The sequence below is a fragment of the Harpia harpyja genome, chromosome 16 (genome assembly GCF_026419915.1).
Source record: "Harpia harpyja isolate bHarHar1 chromosome 16, bHarHar1 primary haplotype, whole genome shotgun sequence".
In the NCBI taxonomy this organism is placed as follows: domain Eukaryota; kingdom Metazoa; phylum Chordata; class Aves; order Accipitriformes; family Accipitridae; genus Harpia; species Harpia harpyja.
Window position 1 is genome coordinate 19,814,451 of NC_068955.1, and position 15,504 is coordinate 19,829,954.

General features: G+C 44.0%; 1 protein-coding gene across 5 annotated transcripts in view; it reads left to right on the forward strand.

Moving 5' to 3' along the window:
• TUB (TUB bipartite transcription factor) overlaps positions 1-15,504 on the forward strand; it is a 168,126-nt gene that overhangs the window by 768 nt on the left and 151,854 nt on the right. The gene's annotated exons all lie outside the window — the stretch shown is intronic.

Genomic DNA, 15,504 nt, shown 5'->3' on the forward strand with positions numbered 1-15,504 from the left:
AGCAAAAGCTGTGAGGAATGCTACGTACAGCCCAGGTACCACAGAGCCGAGGGGGCTGAATTAGGTGTCTTGCTGAGACTGCCGAAACACTCACAGTGTTTCATATCAAGATGCAACTATGCATGCATATTTTTCCTCTTCTGGGGAATGGAAAATTATTATAGCATTAGTTTTGCTTTTATGTGATTCGTGGTTGTGATTGACAGGTTCTTCAAGCCTGGATAGGAAAAAAAGGTACAAACTTCATACTCTCTTTTTTTTTTTTTTTTTTTTTACTTTTTGTCTGTGTAAATATTACGCCTGAAATGAAGCCAGATGCTAAGCAGTATTAGCATCTCACTGAATCACTACCACAAGCCACCACAATATTCTGAAGAAATAACCTTTGGAAGTGGTTTTCAGTGCTTGAACATGTATTCAGTGTTGCCCACGCTCACCAGGTGCGTGGGTTTATATGGTTTATACATGCATCTAGAGAGTTTCACTCATTTTCAGCACGTTCATACTGCCTCAGCAGGAAATATATACAGATGCATGCAGTGGTGGCAATAGGAACGGTGTCTTCTTTAAAAAAAATGTGTATACATTTTTGTATATGCAAAGCCGAGTTATACAACAAGCCATGATTTTATGCATATATTCTCCCACGCAGAGGATGCTTTACATCTGATGCCATGTCCTCAGAAACAGCAGCACTGAGACCCTGTAGTGCTCAGGTCTGTCCCATGCAGTCCAAGTTTGCAGCAGCTTTGACATCCTAACCCTACAGTAAACAATCCAGAAATTTCACAAAACCTCCTCTTGGATGCTTTCTCCCAGTGCTATCACCTTTTGATTTAACCTTATGTATTGCTTGCAATCTCTTTCTACAGTTTTCAGTCTTACGCTGACACACAAGTTGCTGATTACTATTTATTAGCCTTGCAACCGGGAGGTGTGCTGCACTTGTGTGTCTACCCTGCTTGGCTTTTGTAGTGCACCTGGGGGGAGATATGCAGTATTTCAGTGCCCGGGCTGGTTTTTTGGAGGCCAGTTTCCAGGTTTTGAGATTTTTCCTGATAAATCTAAGCTCCGTGAGCCGATGCCCACATACACTATATATTTTTCAGTGCCAGGAGGCTGAGTGAGTCGCTGCTTTTACTCACAGTCTTCCCTTTCTGAAAAATGGTGCAGAGTTGTTTTCGCACACTGAGCCTGTCCTCCCACTCCCCTCTTGTGCCCAGGCCCACGACAGGAGAAGGAGCTAACTCTTTTGTATCCAAAACCCCCGTGGCCGCTATTGCGTTTGGAGCATGTTCGCTGCCCCATCATCTTCGGTCTCGCTGAGCAACGACAGAAAAAAGCTTTGGGGGAACTTCTTGCCAGGGAGGGAAGGAAACGGGGGGTGCTCGTTTTGAGCATCTTTGAGCATCTGCGGGGCACACCGAAGCCTGGGTACGTGGGCTCTCCCCCCCAGCTCTGCTCCGGCGGGGCGCAGGATGCCTTTCTGACCCGCAGGCTCATGCGAAGCCCCCGCAGGCTGAGACCCTCCCATGACTGCTTATGCGACCGTCAGGGCTTGGGGGGAACACGAAGTTATTGCAAGATTTCATGAAAGTTGCGCTCCAGTGTAGTGGGTTGTAGGAGATTTGCTAGTCAGGTTAAATAATGTAATTTGCTCCTTCCTCAAGGGGCGCTTGTAACCTTGGGCAAGAAACGCTGCTGCTCGTAAAGCAGGGTTAATGACGTTTACTTCATTTACAAGAGTCCTGTGAAACCAAGTGATAATGCTGGGGTTGTTCCTCCTCACCACTGGCCACAAAACGTCACAGCTGCTCTTGGGGTAGCTGCTCTGTGGCAGAGCGTTTCGGGCCAGGGTTCCTCCAACATCAGCTAGCAGCAAAGAGAGCATAACTGATATATTTTTGTTGACTAAAGACATAATATTTACAATTCCTGGGTTACTCGTTACTGTGTGACCTGCAGAAGTCACTGTGCTTTTTTGCTTGTCCCCAGCCTCTATTTCCCTGGAGGCAGGAGGGGTTTAGGCACATACCTGTCCGCACGGGTGCACGGGGCAGCACCGTGAACAGCCAAGTGCTGTGTAAAAGCCGACGACCGCTCCTCTGGATGCACGCCCAGGTTTCTCCTCTTGGTGATGGCCTCCATGAATCAGCACTGCAGTTACAGAGGGACAGGGCCGATGAAGCAGGTGCTGCCTCCCATAAATACAATTGCATCTCTCATTTTAAAAAATGCTCATTGTCAATTAAATCAGGTGAAGGGAATTAAACAGAGGTTTTGGTCTCTGCATTCCCTAAGATGCATGATGGTAGAAGCCCATGGAAAAGAGGGGAGTTGCTATGTCCCTTCTAAATGGCCAAGCATGTGCCTTGCAGATGAAAGCACTTGTGTGTAGCATGTGGAGGTTTTTCTAGTGGGGTTTATCCAGCACTTGTTGGGTATCATCTCAGCATTTGGCCCTGTGTTTGTGGGCTTTCCTTAGACTTGCTGCCCAGGATTTCTCTATGGGAAAACCACTGCTCATTCCTGCATGTAGTTTGTGCAATGAAGAGCAGCAAGTCCAAACATTGACTGTGAAACTCGAGGTGAGGGAGCCCCATGCAATGAGAAGAGACTGTTCAACAAAGTTCACCTCGGCTGCTCTCCTAACCAAAGGAAAGCTTTTATTTTTTTTTCCCCCAAACTAGAACAGTATGTATGTGAAAAAGAAACCAGTACAGTATGAAAAGGCTCTTAATGATCACATGTGGCGTTTCCACATCTGACTTGTTGGCCTTCCTAAAAGGCTAGCCTTGTGTTGGGCATGTCTTTGCCTTCCTCCCTTTTCGGTGCTGTGATAATTTTGTCACTCTCAATGTTGCCGTCTGAAAGCAGAGGATAGGCAGCAATTTAACAAAAACTGGGAATGTTTTGAAGGTCCTAGAAATATTCGGGACTTCTGGAGTCGGCCAGCTAATTCCTAGAGTAAGACAATGCCACTCTTTCACCCTTTGCCCTTGGTGATACTCTCTTTTCTGGACAGTTACTACTCATTTTCATTCAGTTTCTTTTCCCCTTGAGCAGTGTGCTACTTGCTCACCATGCTTATAGCCCCCAGGTGTGCAGAAATGCTTGTCTTCCAGAGCAGAGCCAAACCTGCCCTTTTTCATGTGCTTGGTTTTCAGTGCTGGCGCAGGTTTTGGCAGCGGGGCTGTTGCCCATCAGCACTCTCGCTGCCTCCCCCTGACTTTGTCCAGGGGCCACGCGGTGCCTCCCTCTCGGGGGTGCCACGTGGGGACTAGCGGAGCGTTTCCCCATCAAGCTCTTCAGGAAGAATTCACCCGTCCCGGTTCACTGATTTAAAATGTCATCCACGTGGGTGTAAGAGCCACCATGTAGTACTCTCTTTGGGTTTGATGCACTCCATAGGAGTTCATGGTCTGTATGCAGGGAATTGTACTTTTCAGGGGCTCTGCTCTGTGCCGTGGCAGTTGCTGGTAGCACCCAGCACTGATCGGGTAGGACTTGAACACTGTGTGAAGTTGACTTCCTCCAGGCAACTTGCAGCCAAACAGTTACTGAAAACATCCAGGCTCAGGAGTGAAATGAGCGGCGGAAGATGGGCTATTCGGAAGCCTCCTCGTGTTGGCGCTCTCTGGGAATGGAGGCAGCAAGTGGAGGTTTTACATAGCGCTTCCCATCATACCCTGGTGGAAATGGAAGCTCAGACAGAGGAGTCATTAATATGGTAGGAAGGTGAAAATTGAGAATAGGTTTTGGCTGGTATAAGACTGAGGAGCCATTCTCGTGAGCTGGGCCACTCTAGTTCTTCTTAGCACTTCCAGCAGCTGGAGACCAGATGGACAGAAAATTAACTCTCAACAACGCCACCCAAATTTGACCACTGAAGTTCAAAATGGTGCTCATGAAGGCTTGAGGGAGCTCTGATACCATGGATGTAATTGAATCCAAGCTCTGGGAAGGCACAGTGTAGGAAAGTGTGCGGAATTCAGTCAGCCCATGGACATAGGAGACCAGTTTGAAATCAAATATAGAGGCAAATACTGCAGACTGGGAATCTGCAGTACCCATTTGGAAGAACTGTGCAAGCAGCTGTGCACTGCATGATTTTGCAAGGGTTTTCAGGTGTCAGTAGACTATGCATAGCTTTTATGAGGAGAGTCACAACTGAACGGCTAGTCCAGAAAGATTTGCTGCAGGAGCAGTAGAAAGTTTTGCAGCAGAAGGAATGGGTAATCTGCAGATTATACCTATGCATGAACAAAGATGTTAGTGGTGTTTTTAAAAAAGAACAGCAACAACCAAATAACAAACCACACAACAAAATGCCAGCTAGGGAGGCAGTAAAAGCTGCAGTTGTTTCCCTCTTTCCTCACATTTCTTCCTGAGACTAGCACATTCTCAGTTTTTCTCCCCTATCCTCTTTGCTTCATTTCCATACTTCTATTTTTTTCCTGGAGGGCTTTAGTGCAGCCATATCAGGTTCACAAATTACCACATTGTGATTAATGTAGGTTTTATCTGCTAGCATTTGGAAGTATATTTTGGGGAACTGACTCCCAGGATGTTTCAACTGTTGGAGACAACTGAAAACTTTTTTATTGATCTGTATCTTTGGTCTATTCTGGATATCAGCATTGTTCATGGCTTCCTTTTGAAGCTGCTATTTCTGTTTTGCCTTTTTTATGCTGTGTTGAAAAGCTGTGACTGTGTATTTGAGTCATGGTCTTGGAGGGTTTCAATCTTAGGTCTCATTTTTGAAGGTTTTTAAACTCCTCTACCTTGATCTTTTCTGGGACATTCCGTCATCAATGAGTAGAGAGGGGTTGTCCTCCAAACTTCATCCAAAAGGGCTTTCTTAGGGAAACTGTCATTTCTTTTTCCTTCTCTTCTTTGAAGTAGCAGCAGTGAAATCCCAAAGCATGTATACTTCCTACCTTCCTAGGCTTGCTGCAGCGAGTGCGCTTTGACTATACCGAAGAGCAGCTCCAATCTGTTCCCAGCAGAGCCATCTCGAGCCCTGTGTGCTGATCTGCTGTCAGCAGACGAATGGCACATGATGCCCTGAACCTCTGTTGACAGTGATTACTAAGTCTGCTCTTAAGGGGAGGTAGCACGCTGAGGAAGCAGGTTGAGGAGGGAGTCCCTTAGCCACTACCACCCTTCTCTCCTCTGCCATTTTGTGTCCTTAGGTGTTTCCTCCTGGAGTAGATACTGTAGTCATTGGACGAAGCACCTGGGGAGACAAGAAGTGGACATAGTGTTATGGGACAAAGGGAGGGGTAGAATCAGCCAACCCTCAAGTGAAGCCAGAATCAAACATTCATGTAAGAGAGAAACCTATGAGGATTTATGTATCAACGTTGCGTGTTTAGTTTGCTGGGAATCTCTTCTTTATTTTTCTTTCATAATAAAGTACCATAATATCAATTACATAGGAGAACCTAGAGTTTGGGAACGATGTTTCCTTCCTTGAGTCAAGACACTAGGAATGCTCTGCAGGTGTGCTCATGTACATCCTCCCAAGCTCAGGATGAACATTTTGCGTTGGTTGGCGGCACATCCTCGGGGTGTGTGAATTCTTCAGAGACTGCGTGGTGGCTTGTGACAGCCTGGCAGAGAGGTGTGAGAGAGGAAACTTCAGCTTCCACTTCACTGAAGAAGAAATTTTAAAGCTTCTTAAACAGAAGTAGCCTGAGAAAATATTTTAAACTTACTTGGCTCATGTACACCATTGCAATCCTAACAAACGTAAGAATTGTGTTTGGAGCAGTAAATATCATGGCTAGCAGCACAGCGATGAGAGCAAAGGGAAAGTTTTTAAGGGGAAACCAGTATTACAGGTGATCTTCAGTTTATCCATAGTATGTAACATATTAGTTAAGAATTTACGGTAAGAAAGAGAATCACTTAAGAGACTTAACTCAGCTTGGAAGATGCCGCTTGTGTGCTGTCAGTGATTTCATTCTCTACTCGTTATGTAAAAGCACACAAGCTGGGCCATAGCAATCAACGGACCTCACTGGTGTGCAAAACTCAACCTCCCACCTGAAGTGTTCAGTGGGCCCGCTCGCAGGGATGGTAGCACAAGACTTTGCACTCTCTATTGAGAATTGGACTGTGATCCCTGAAATCCATACCAACAAACCTTGAAAAGACAATTCCTCTGTTTAGTGGCTGCCTCCTCCTCAACCTTAGATTTCCTTTGTGTCTCACTGCAATTTACCTCCGGATATTTCTGGTTTTGGCTCAGTGCCAATGATATTACTCCTCTCGAATACCAGTGAAAGGAAGTGGAGAACTGCAGTGTTTAAAGGTATTATCACACAATATAGACCTGCGTCTGTGCATCGCATCTGCTCTGGGGAAGGTGGCTACTGAAGTGAAATGTGGAATAAATGCTGTTGCCATCTACTCTTCCCCCCTACATGTTTAGCTATCATTCTAGTATCAAGACAGAAATGTAATTTGGTATCTTTTTTTCTTTTGGGGGGGGGTGGTGGTGGTGGTGGTGGTGGTGCAGCCTAGCAGGAATTCTTAAATTTAAACTAGTTTTAAAAGGCATGCTATTAAAACTGTAAATTTTTCTTTGTGAAGATATGGGGTGAGCAGTATAGTCTCTAAATATGAAGAGTAGCAATACAGCAAATTATCCCAGCATTGTGTTGATAGTCTTCTTTCTTCATGGTTGGAGAGCTCATTAACAAAAATTCCCATTAACAAATTTTGTGAGAAGACTTCTTCTAGAAGAAGATGGAGAGAAAAATAGAAACAAAATATACATACCTTTTGTCAGTACCTTTGTAGACTTCTATAAAAGTTCCAAGGCTTCTGTAAAACTTCATGCTTAAAGCCTGCATTCAGGGCTTCTCTTGAACCATAAGGACAACTCAAGCATTTCTTCAGGGTACGAGGGGCAATAGGAAACCAGCATAAACGGCCATAAAGAGAATGGTGTGTGGTATGCGGTAAGAAACACTGCTCTGGTATCTTGTTAGCACTTTTCTGTTTCCTTCTTCTTTGGTCTTATGGCAAGCTCTGTGTGAGTGCCTTTTGTTACCATGTCTAAAAACCAAGCTAAGTGCCTCATCTTCGGTGCTGGGGCACAAAATTAACAGTCTCTTCTGTGCCTGAGTAAGTGCACCATACAAGGAAGATCGAACATCGCAGCTCTGAGCTATCAGAGACTCTTTGTGCTCTTGCTGCAGCTTTCAGAATTAGATTATATCTTAAAGAAAAATCAACCATGTCTCTCATGATCTGCACTATCATAAAAAGAAAAACTTTTCTCTCTCCAATACATAATTTGTGTAAATGTCACTGCTAATGGAAGTCTGAGAAATATCGTTCACAGCTGGAAACCAACAGAGAGGGTTTTCCCCCTTCAGAAATGAACCAGGACAGAAGAGCAATCCTGGCTGTCCACACGGTGGCACGTGGCGGGTGCTGCACATGCAGCTGGCCGGTGAGCGACAGTGCGTGTGGCTGTGGCGGGTTGATGGGGTCTGGGGAAACTTGTTCATCACTGATTTTAGGGGGTGCTTCTGCAAGAAGAGAAAAAATTAACATTCAGTTCATTGTGTTCTTTGCAAAGGCCAAAGCTGATCTTTTTTTGCCGTATACAAGTAGGTAGGGTCTGTCAGTCCACTTCAAATGTCATACCACTGGACTAAAATCATAACCTCATGCAATAAGTTCATCAAGTTAACAAGCACCTCTTTGTTTCAGTATATCCATAACCATCAGTTTCTAGAGATGGTTGAAACAGGGGTGGCAGCTGATTTATCTTTCCAGCACCCTGAAAGCCCATTGCCTTTGGCTTTGTGCTCCTGGCTAGTGGCCAGTGCAGTACTTCCAGCAGGCGTGGGGCACTGCCCGTCTCAGAGACATCCCAGCAAGTGGAGCCTGCAAGGAGGAGGGCTCGCTGCTCACACAGGAAAGGGTCCTGGTGCCCTGGCTAACCCCAAGTGCCCCAGGCCAAGAAATAATGTCCGTTTATACCCGTCGAGTTTTGCGTATTCTTGTGTCTGTGAAAAATTAGTATATCATGAGCCTTTAAGATGACCAGACTGAGTTCTGCCAGCAGTCACCTGTATTTGTAGAAAAGAGGGATGTTAGTCAACGCTTGGATTTATCTGAAATGCTTGAATGCCGAGGTCAAGAACAGGGGAAGACTTCAAGAGTTGGTATGAAAACAAAGATGCTCCCAGAGGAGTGCAGGTCTTTGAAGTATAAAATAACAACAAATCAGCTCAAAATCAATTTCAAAAGTATTTTTTAAATTGTAATTTGTCTCTAGGAGTCTACTACATGGATGATCAGCCAGGTAAGTTACCTTGCTTGGAAAAAAACCCAACTTAATTCCTTGGATTTATAAGGTTGCTGTGATGTGTGTTCAATTCCTTTTATCCTACTGGTGCTATGTTATGTTATGGTCATGTTACTCTGACAAACTGCCACGCTGTGTCAAACATCCAATTATTTGCTGTTCAGGTAAATGTGTCAGTTTAAATTCCTGCACCAATTTGTGCGTCCTTAGAGAGACAAGATGTGTGGCACTAGTCTTCCAGTCATACTTAGATACTGTTATTCCAGAGATAGTGCTCTTCTGTTTCAGAAAGTCTGGTTTACTTTGAAATCTCAGTTTCATGCACCACCAGCAGCATTCTCCTTCACGCTGTGCATTTTTGCTGTCTGTGAACACCAACAGCTATGTTTTGCAGGATGGAATAGTTCATTATAGCCCCTATGGGCACTGATGACATCGATATTAACATTAAACTATTGATCTGTTCTTGGTTAATTGTGCAAGCTTACCTAGATTCAATCCTGTTTTTGCAGAGTTTGCTGGCAATCCTTTAAACTGTATCCTTGAAGTTAAACTTTTCCAACTTTAAAATCCTACTTGAAAATCCCATTCAAACCTGTTCTGCTCAGACTCCTGAAGTATCAAAGCCAATTCCTTAATGCTTAATGTGGCCTTTCTATGTATGTCCTTGCAGGTTATTTTGCATAGCTGTAACCTAAAATCCTACCAAAACACAGGGAATTTGCCTGGCTGCTTAGAGGTGCTCCCAGAGAGCTGGGGGAGCTCTGCTTCTCTGCGAGTCTGGGGCTGTGTAAGGAAGCTGTCCAGAGGGACTTAGCAGGGGATATTAATCAGATAGTAATTTCAGGAGAGGCCGGCTCCACACAGACAGTTTTGCCTGTCTGCAGGATGCTCATTTTTCTATAATATAAAACTGCATTTGTCCTTTATTCCTCTCTTGAAATTTATTCTTTTTTTTTCACGTAGTGCTATTGAAGTACAACTGTATAAGCTTTCCCAAGCCGAAGTTGCTGCTTAAAGTTAATTTATCACCCTGTCTTATTTTTAACATCTTAGGTGGAACAAATAAATTGCTCTGCTTTTTAATATAACTTGGCTAGCTTTAGGAAGAGTGATGAAACTTAGACTGCATAACAGGATCTAATAGCTTTGAACCAGTTTTCAGAATGAGGTTATCATCTGGATTGTAAAACAGTGCATTCAGACCTGAACAGACTTTTTTGTAGGAAGGTGCAGATAAATTTGAAGGAGGAAATGAAGAGTGGGGCCAATAGGGAAACTGGTAGCCGTTCATTATTAAACAGCTGCTGTGTCTCACCACAGAGCAGGTGAGTTGATTTTTACGTACATATGTGAATTGCTGTTGGCTACCAAGAACGATGTGTGTCATCAGTGGATTTAGTTGGTTTTAATCAGATGGTCTAAATGAATCTCAGAAGAGGTAACCTGCACAATGCAGATTTCTGAAAACAAAGCCTTCTAAATAATGAATAGTTTATAGTCTTGTCTTACTAGTGACGAGTGAGTAACAGGTAAATACTGACAGGGAACTGGGAAGCAATGGGACTGGAGCTGGGCTCCAACATACCGTGTGAACAGAAGCTTTTAAGGTATTCTCAGTAACTCTTCTTGCATGACATACTGTGCTTCAAACAGGTCTAAAATCCAGACGCTGACAGTTAAGTGTCACCTTGCCTTGGAAGCTGTGATTTTGCCCCGGACACTGAAGGCAGCTGTAGTTTGCTTCCCAGGTGTGTTCTTCGGTGTGCACAGACACACTGCCACGTTTTTCCAGTAAGTGCGTCACCCACACTGCCACCACCACCACCTAAAATTTCCCTCCTTTCACCCTGTGCGTGCACCATGTAAACTTCTTTTTCTCTCTGGCATGCTTTATTTTTCTTCTCTCTTTCCTAGCAATCCTTTGAACATATTTAATTAATGGGGATTTTGAAATTCAGTTTGGGCCTCTCACACAAGAAGCGTAGGAGCCGGTCCAGGCTATGAACCCAGGTTGAGGCCAAAGACCATTTAAGTCCCTCCTTACAACCCTTCTGTTCTTCTGCTAATCACAGTAAGAGGATTAGCTTGAGGAGCACGGGATGTTGAATACTAGAGTCAAAGATGTTCATATCAGACTCTGGGTTATTTTCATTCATCCTTTTGCAAATGTAAAATAATTCCTGAAACAATGGGTGAACCGAGATCCAAGGCAGTTTACTCATGCCTGGAATATATGTGTATATGTAGCAAGAAAAGGAACCTTGGACTAAAAATAAGAACTGGCCTCAAATCGGAGCTGAGATTTAATGTTCCAGACTTGTTAAAAGCCAGAGCTTTTTGCTCCCACTGTCCACCTGTATTTGGAAGGAGTTGTATCATGCAGACGTTATTTGCTTTCTCTTACAAAAAACAATGAGCAACCATACAACATTACGCTGCTTTTGTCAGTGTCTGAACTGGACCTCTGTGGAGCTGCACTCCTCCTGTCAGCTCCTGGTGCAGGTGGGCTGCTCTTTCTTTGCAAGGGAGCTGAGGCTAAGCCACAGCTATTTCTGTTCATGATTTTTGGAGCTCCTAGAGTCGAGCTTCAGTCTGACTACAGGGATTATTAAATACATCATCTTAAATTCAATATCATTAAGTGCAAATACCCTGTCTTTTGCTTGGGAGACTGGGAGGGAAGGCAGTGGTATTTTCCTAATACTTACTGTTCCCCCTGGCCATCAGCTCTTGGCCACTGATATGGCAAAGGGAAACACTGGCCTTGCTGCGTCCAGCCACTCTTGTGCTCCTGAGGAAGTGAAACCAAAATTTGTCCAACAGGCATCCTCCTAGGCAGGCTGGGACTGCAGGCATCCCAGACAAACATGTCTGTGCCTGGGCAGGCAAATGAAGCTCATATGTGGTGACCAAACTCTGTTTTGTTCACTGTAGTGTCTTTACCGTGTGTTATGTACGTTTGATTCATTCACTGGAAAATCCGTATGGACTAATAGGTTGTTTTAAAATGTAATTAGGGTAAAATGTCTACAAAAGCAGAAGCAGTTGTTTTTCTTATCCATTACATCGAGGCTTTTCTGTTGTCTTGATTGTGCGGTAGATTTGCTAATGTAATCCAATGAGATGCTGAATTAAGAGTCAAATTTAAGGATGCTTTATGTGCAGGGGAGAAGTTGTACCTGTTCCTGTCTCAGTACACAAAAATGCAGTTGTTTAGGTAAGCTCTGATCATCGATTAACAAGTATGGGTGCTCTGCTGTGTTTTTTCTGCTTGTCCTGTGTGAAGTGCTCCTGCCCAGCCTGGGGAAGGTGTGCCAGGGGAACAGCCCTGGATCGTGGGTGCAAGGTAATGCTGAGTGCTGTTCCTGCTGTGATAAACCTGCTTGTCAGAGAAAGCTATGCATTTATCTTTGACTCAACTTGATTTTTTGGCATTGACAATTATCTTTCTGCTAAAAATCTCTTTGCTTTCATTTTGCCCCCTTAAACTGTGGGATTGCCTGCACGATTTGAAATAGTTGCCTAAATGCCTTTTCTGTGGATCTTATGAATCTTGCAGAGAACAATGTTGCAAAGAATATTAGTTTGCATCTTATCAGTTACCTTCCTGGCTGGTTGTTTGGTCCAGACTCTGTCACAAAGAGCAGCTACTAGTATTCTTATGCATTTATTATTCCTATGTACCGAGCAGCATAAAAGTGCTTGTGCCTCCAGTAGTGGTATGATGCCCCAGTAGTGGCACGAGGCTCTGAGTGCGTTTGCAGGTCTCTGGCTTCTTTACCACATGATTGCTTTTTTTCTACAGCTGTAACATCTGAGTTTACCTTTTTGATGTCATCTCAGTCATGGTGCAGCTGAACACAAATACTGAATTCTGTGTACAGTAAATGAGATAATGTATGTCAATGTTGAAAATATAGGGAAATCAATTCTTTTATGAAGTTTCTCTTCACCACTCTTGTGTAGGTAGTTGGAAAGTCAGGGTAGGTGACTTTGATAAGAATAGGCAAGGAGAGAGGGAGTGATAAAACAGATTATTTAGCACAGAACAATACTAGAACCCTTTAATAAGCCTTTTCTGAAGTATCTAAGATTCAGGCTTTTAATATGGTGCAGAAATTATGCAAAAAGTTTTCTAATGTGACTTGGATTCTGTCCACATGTACCATCAATTTTTTCTACACGTAAGTTACAGGAGGTCTAGAAGTTATAACTTATGTACCATTATAACTTATGCATTGTCAAATTTTTCCGTGCATAAGTTACAGCAGATCTATAAGTTACAACTTATTTTTTTGTTTGGGACAACCTAAAAACCCATCCCTATGCAATGAACTATTCAATATGTACTCAGATCCCACTGACAGTGGTACGGTGAGACTGTTCTTGCTTGTTAGACTAACTTAAAATTCACCTTTGCCTGAATGTTATGCACGAGGGCGGCCTTGCTGCCTGGCTTTGCCAGAAGAAGCGAGAAGAGCAAAGGTACCAGGGGACCATCTCGCTGTAGCAGTACTGATTTGTTTAAATTTGAGTTCAGCTTTGGTTTAGTTACAGCCTTGTGGGCTGACATTTAACTGCAGCTCTCCATCCTGGCCCCAGATGGGCTTATGACTACTCTGATCTGTGGATTTAAAAAGGAAAATAATCTCATAATACAAGACACAGAACATTTCTGAGGAAGCAAGAGGTGTTATCCAGTATGTTTTAGGGAATTTGGTTGCTGAAGCCAACCAGCCACTCTCCGTCTTTTGCTTGCCCAAGCGTAGGAGGGATGTTTCTTATCAGATGTTGGAAGACGAGAAGTCTCTAGAATTAGAAGTTTACAGTGAAGTTCACTCTGTGATGCTCCCTGAGAGCTGCTGCAGTGCTCCGTGCTATCTCTGCCATCTTGCCTGTCCTGTAACTGTGAACTTTACCTTTCCTTCAACGCTTTTCAGATACCCTCTGGGTATTGTAGGAGACTTTCAGGGCCACTAGATGAGCCTTTTTTTAGCCAAAACCATATTCTCATCCCTCAGTCTGCAAAGGTGTTGGTGCAGGCAATACTCCTTTAAAAATACATGAAGATTAGAAAGATGGTTTATTTTCTCCCATCTCTTTAAAAAAGTCCTCTCCTTTGTATTCCTTCTTTCTGCTGCTTTACTGTCTGTCTTTTCTTTCCAGTTTTACTGCAGTTACATCCCTGGTGATGGACCATCATAAAAAAAATCGGGTATTATTTTTGTTGCACCTTAGCAGTGGATGAGGCTAGAGAAAACAAGGGTGGATCTTCACAGCTGTTCACTTGGTTTAGCTCTTGCCTGAGCTGTCGCATGGAGGATTCAATTGCCTTCTGAATTAAATCTGTGCTGTCTTACTAGCATATTGTCTGACAGTTGGCCAGAGCAATATGAGCTGTTATTTTGAGATATTAATCATGTTCTGAAGCAGCATTACCTTGTGGTGGTTGTGCAGCGAGCACAGATTTGCAGTGCTGAAAGCGTTGCATGTGCAATGGTAGGGTTGCAGCCAGGCATCTCTGTAGCAGGGGAGATTTACATCACGACTGACCTTTTTTTTGGTTTGTTTTTGTTGTTTGTTTTGGTTTTTTTTTTAATTAGAAATACTTCTTGATTAGTTAGTAGCAAAAAGTAATCCTTTTATTCTTTTAATTAAAAATATTTTAAAATATCAAGTAAGATTCTTTTCTTTAAAAGGGCAAATCAAATTACTTTCCTTTCAGAAATAAGCCCTAGTTCATAAGGCTAGAGATGTCGTTGCATCGCAATTTGTAGAGCCACGCTCCCTCGCTTGCCTTGGCCTGGGTAAGACGAGGAGGAGGAGGCGGAGGAGCACTCCCTGTGCCCACAGCCCAGGTGCACAGGCAGCAGTAACTGGAAACGCTCGGCAGGGCCTCAGGGAATGCCAGGAGCTGGGCCAGGTGAGCACCACGAAGCACCTCCCCAGCATAAGACGCTGTATGGCAGAATGCACGGGTGGGAGGGTCCCTTGATGTCTCTCCAGAATACCCAGGACTGGGCACTGTTGGAAATGGCAGACTGGCATGCCTTATTTTTTAAGTTTAATCTGAAATAATGATTTCCTAGTGGTGAGTAACAGATGACATGATGCAGGTGGCATGTGATGGTGCTGATGGGTTGCACAGACTCTCCCAGGAAGGCCTGCTTTTGGTGGAAATGCCTCTCAGGTCTTGGCCCCACTCTTTGCTGCCTTCTTACATTGCGCGTGCTGTTGCCCCAGGAGAAGCTTGTTTTTAAATGAACTCTTTTGCAGAAAAGGGAGGACACTATGCATACTGGGACTCTTTCTTTGCAATACTATTCTTTGAATAGTTTCTCTGTTCCCAGGGCACACAATCTCTGTCAATACAGAAGGGTTTAGTCTCAGACTGAAGAAGTATCAGCTGTAAATGTGCAGAAGATGAGTTCGTGTCCTCTTTTTTATTTGTTGTTGTTTTGTTTTGTTTCTTTTTACCACGCCGTCTAAACTAGAGCATGAGCAGGAAGAGGCACCATCAAATAGGGACTGCCATGTGAAGGAAAGTAGCAGTGTAGATGCTGCCAGCAAAGCTGCCTTCCGAGGACCTGGCTCCAGAAGCTGGAACAGGCTCAGCTTGTTCCAAATTTCCTCTTGTCCTTATGTGCAGAGCTGCAAACTGCTCTCTGCTCTCGAGTGCTGTCCTTCGCTGTGAAATCTGTCTGGGTCGGAGTGCTGACTGTATCCTCAGCGCTTCTTTCAAAGGAAATGCAAAGGAAAGACCAGTTCCTCATTTAGGAAATCAGGTGGGGAGACGTGCTGATGGCATTTGCCTGTCTTTCCTCTCCCTGCGTTCAAACTACCTGTTACCAAAGGGTAGAGGGAATGGGGGACTCTCCTCCCAAACATGCAACCAAACCCTGCTTGTGTATTCAGCTGCGGTAAGCTTAGGTAGCTCTCCTGCCTCAAACCCTGCATGTGCATTCTCTTTTTTCCCCTCTACCTGCCAACATGTGTCATATTCACCTGCCTCACTAGGTGTTGCAAGGCATAATTCCTCCCCATTCTTTGATTAAATCAATTTCAAAGCTCTATTTAATTGAATACATACACCTTATTCTTACTTGCTGACTTAAGTCACTCATCAGAAACATTACTCTCATCTGGAAATGAGGTCTTGTGCCCTGGAG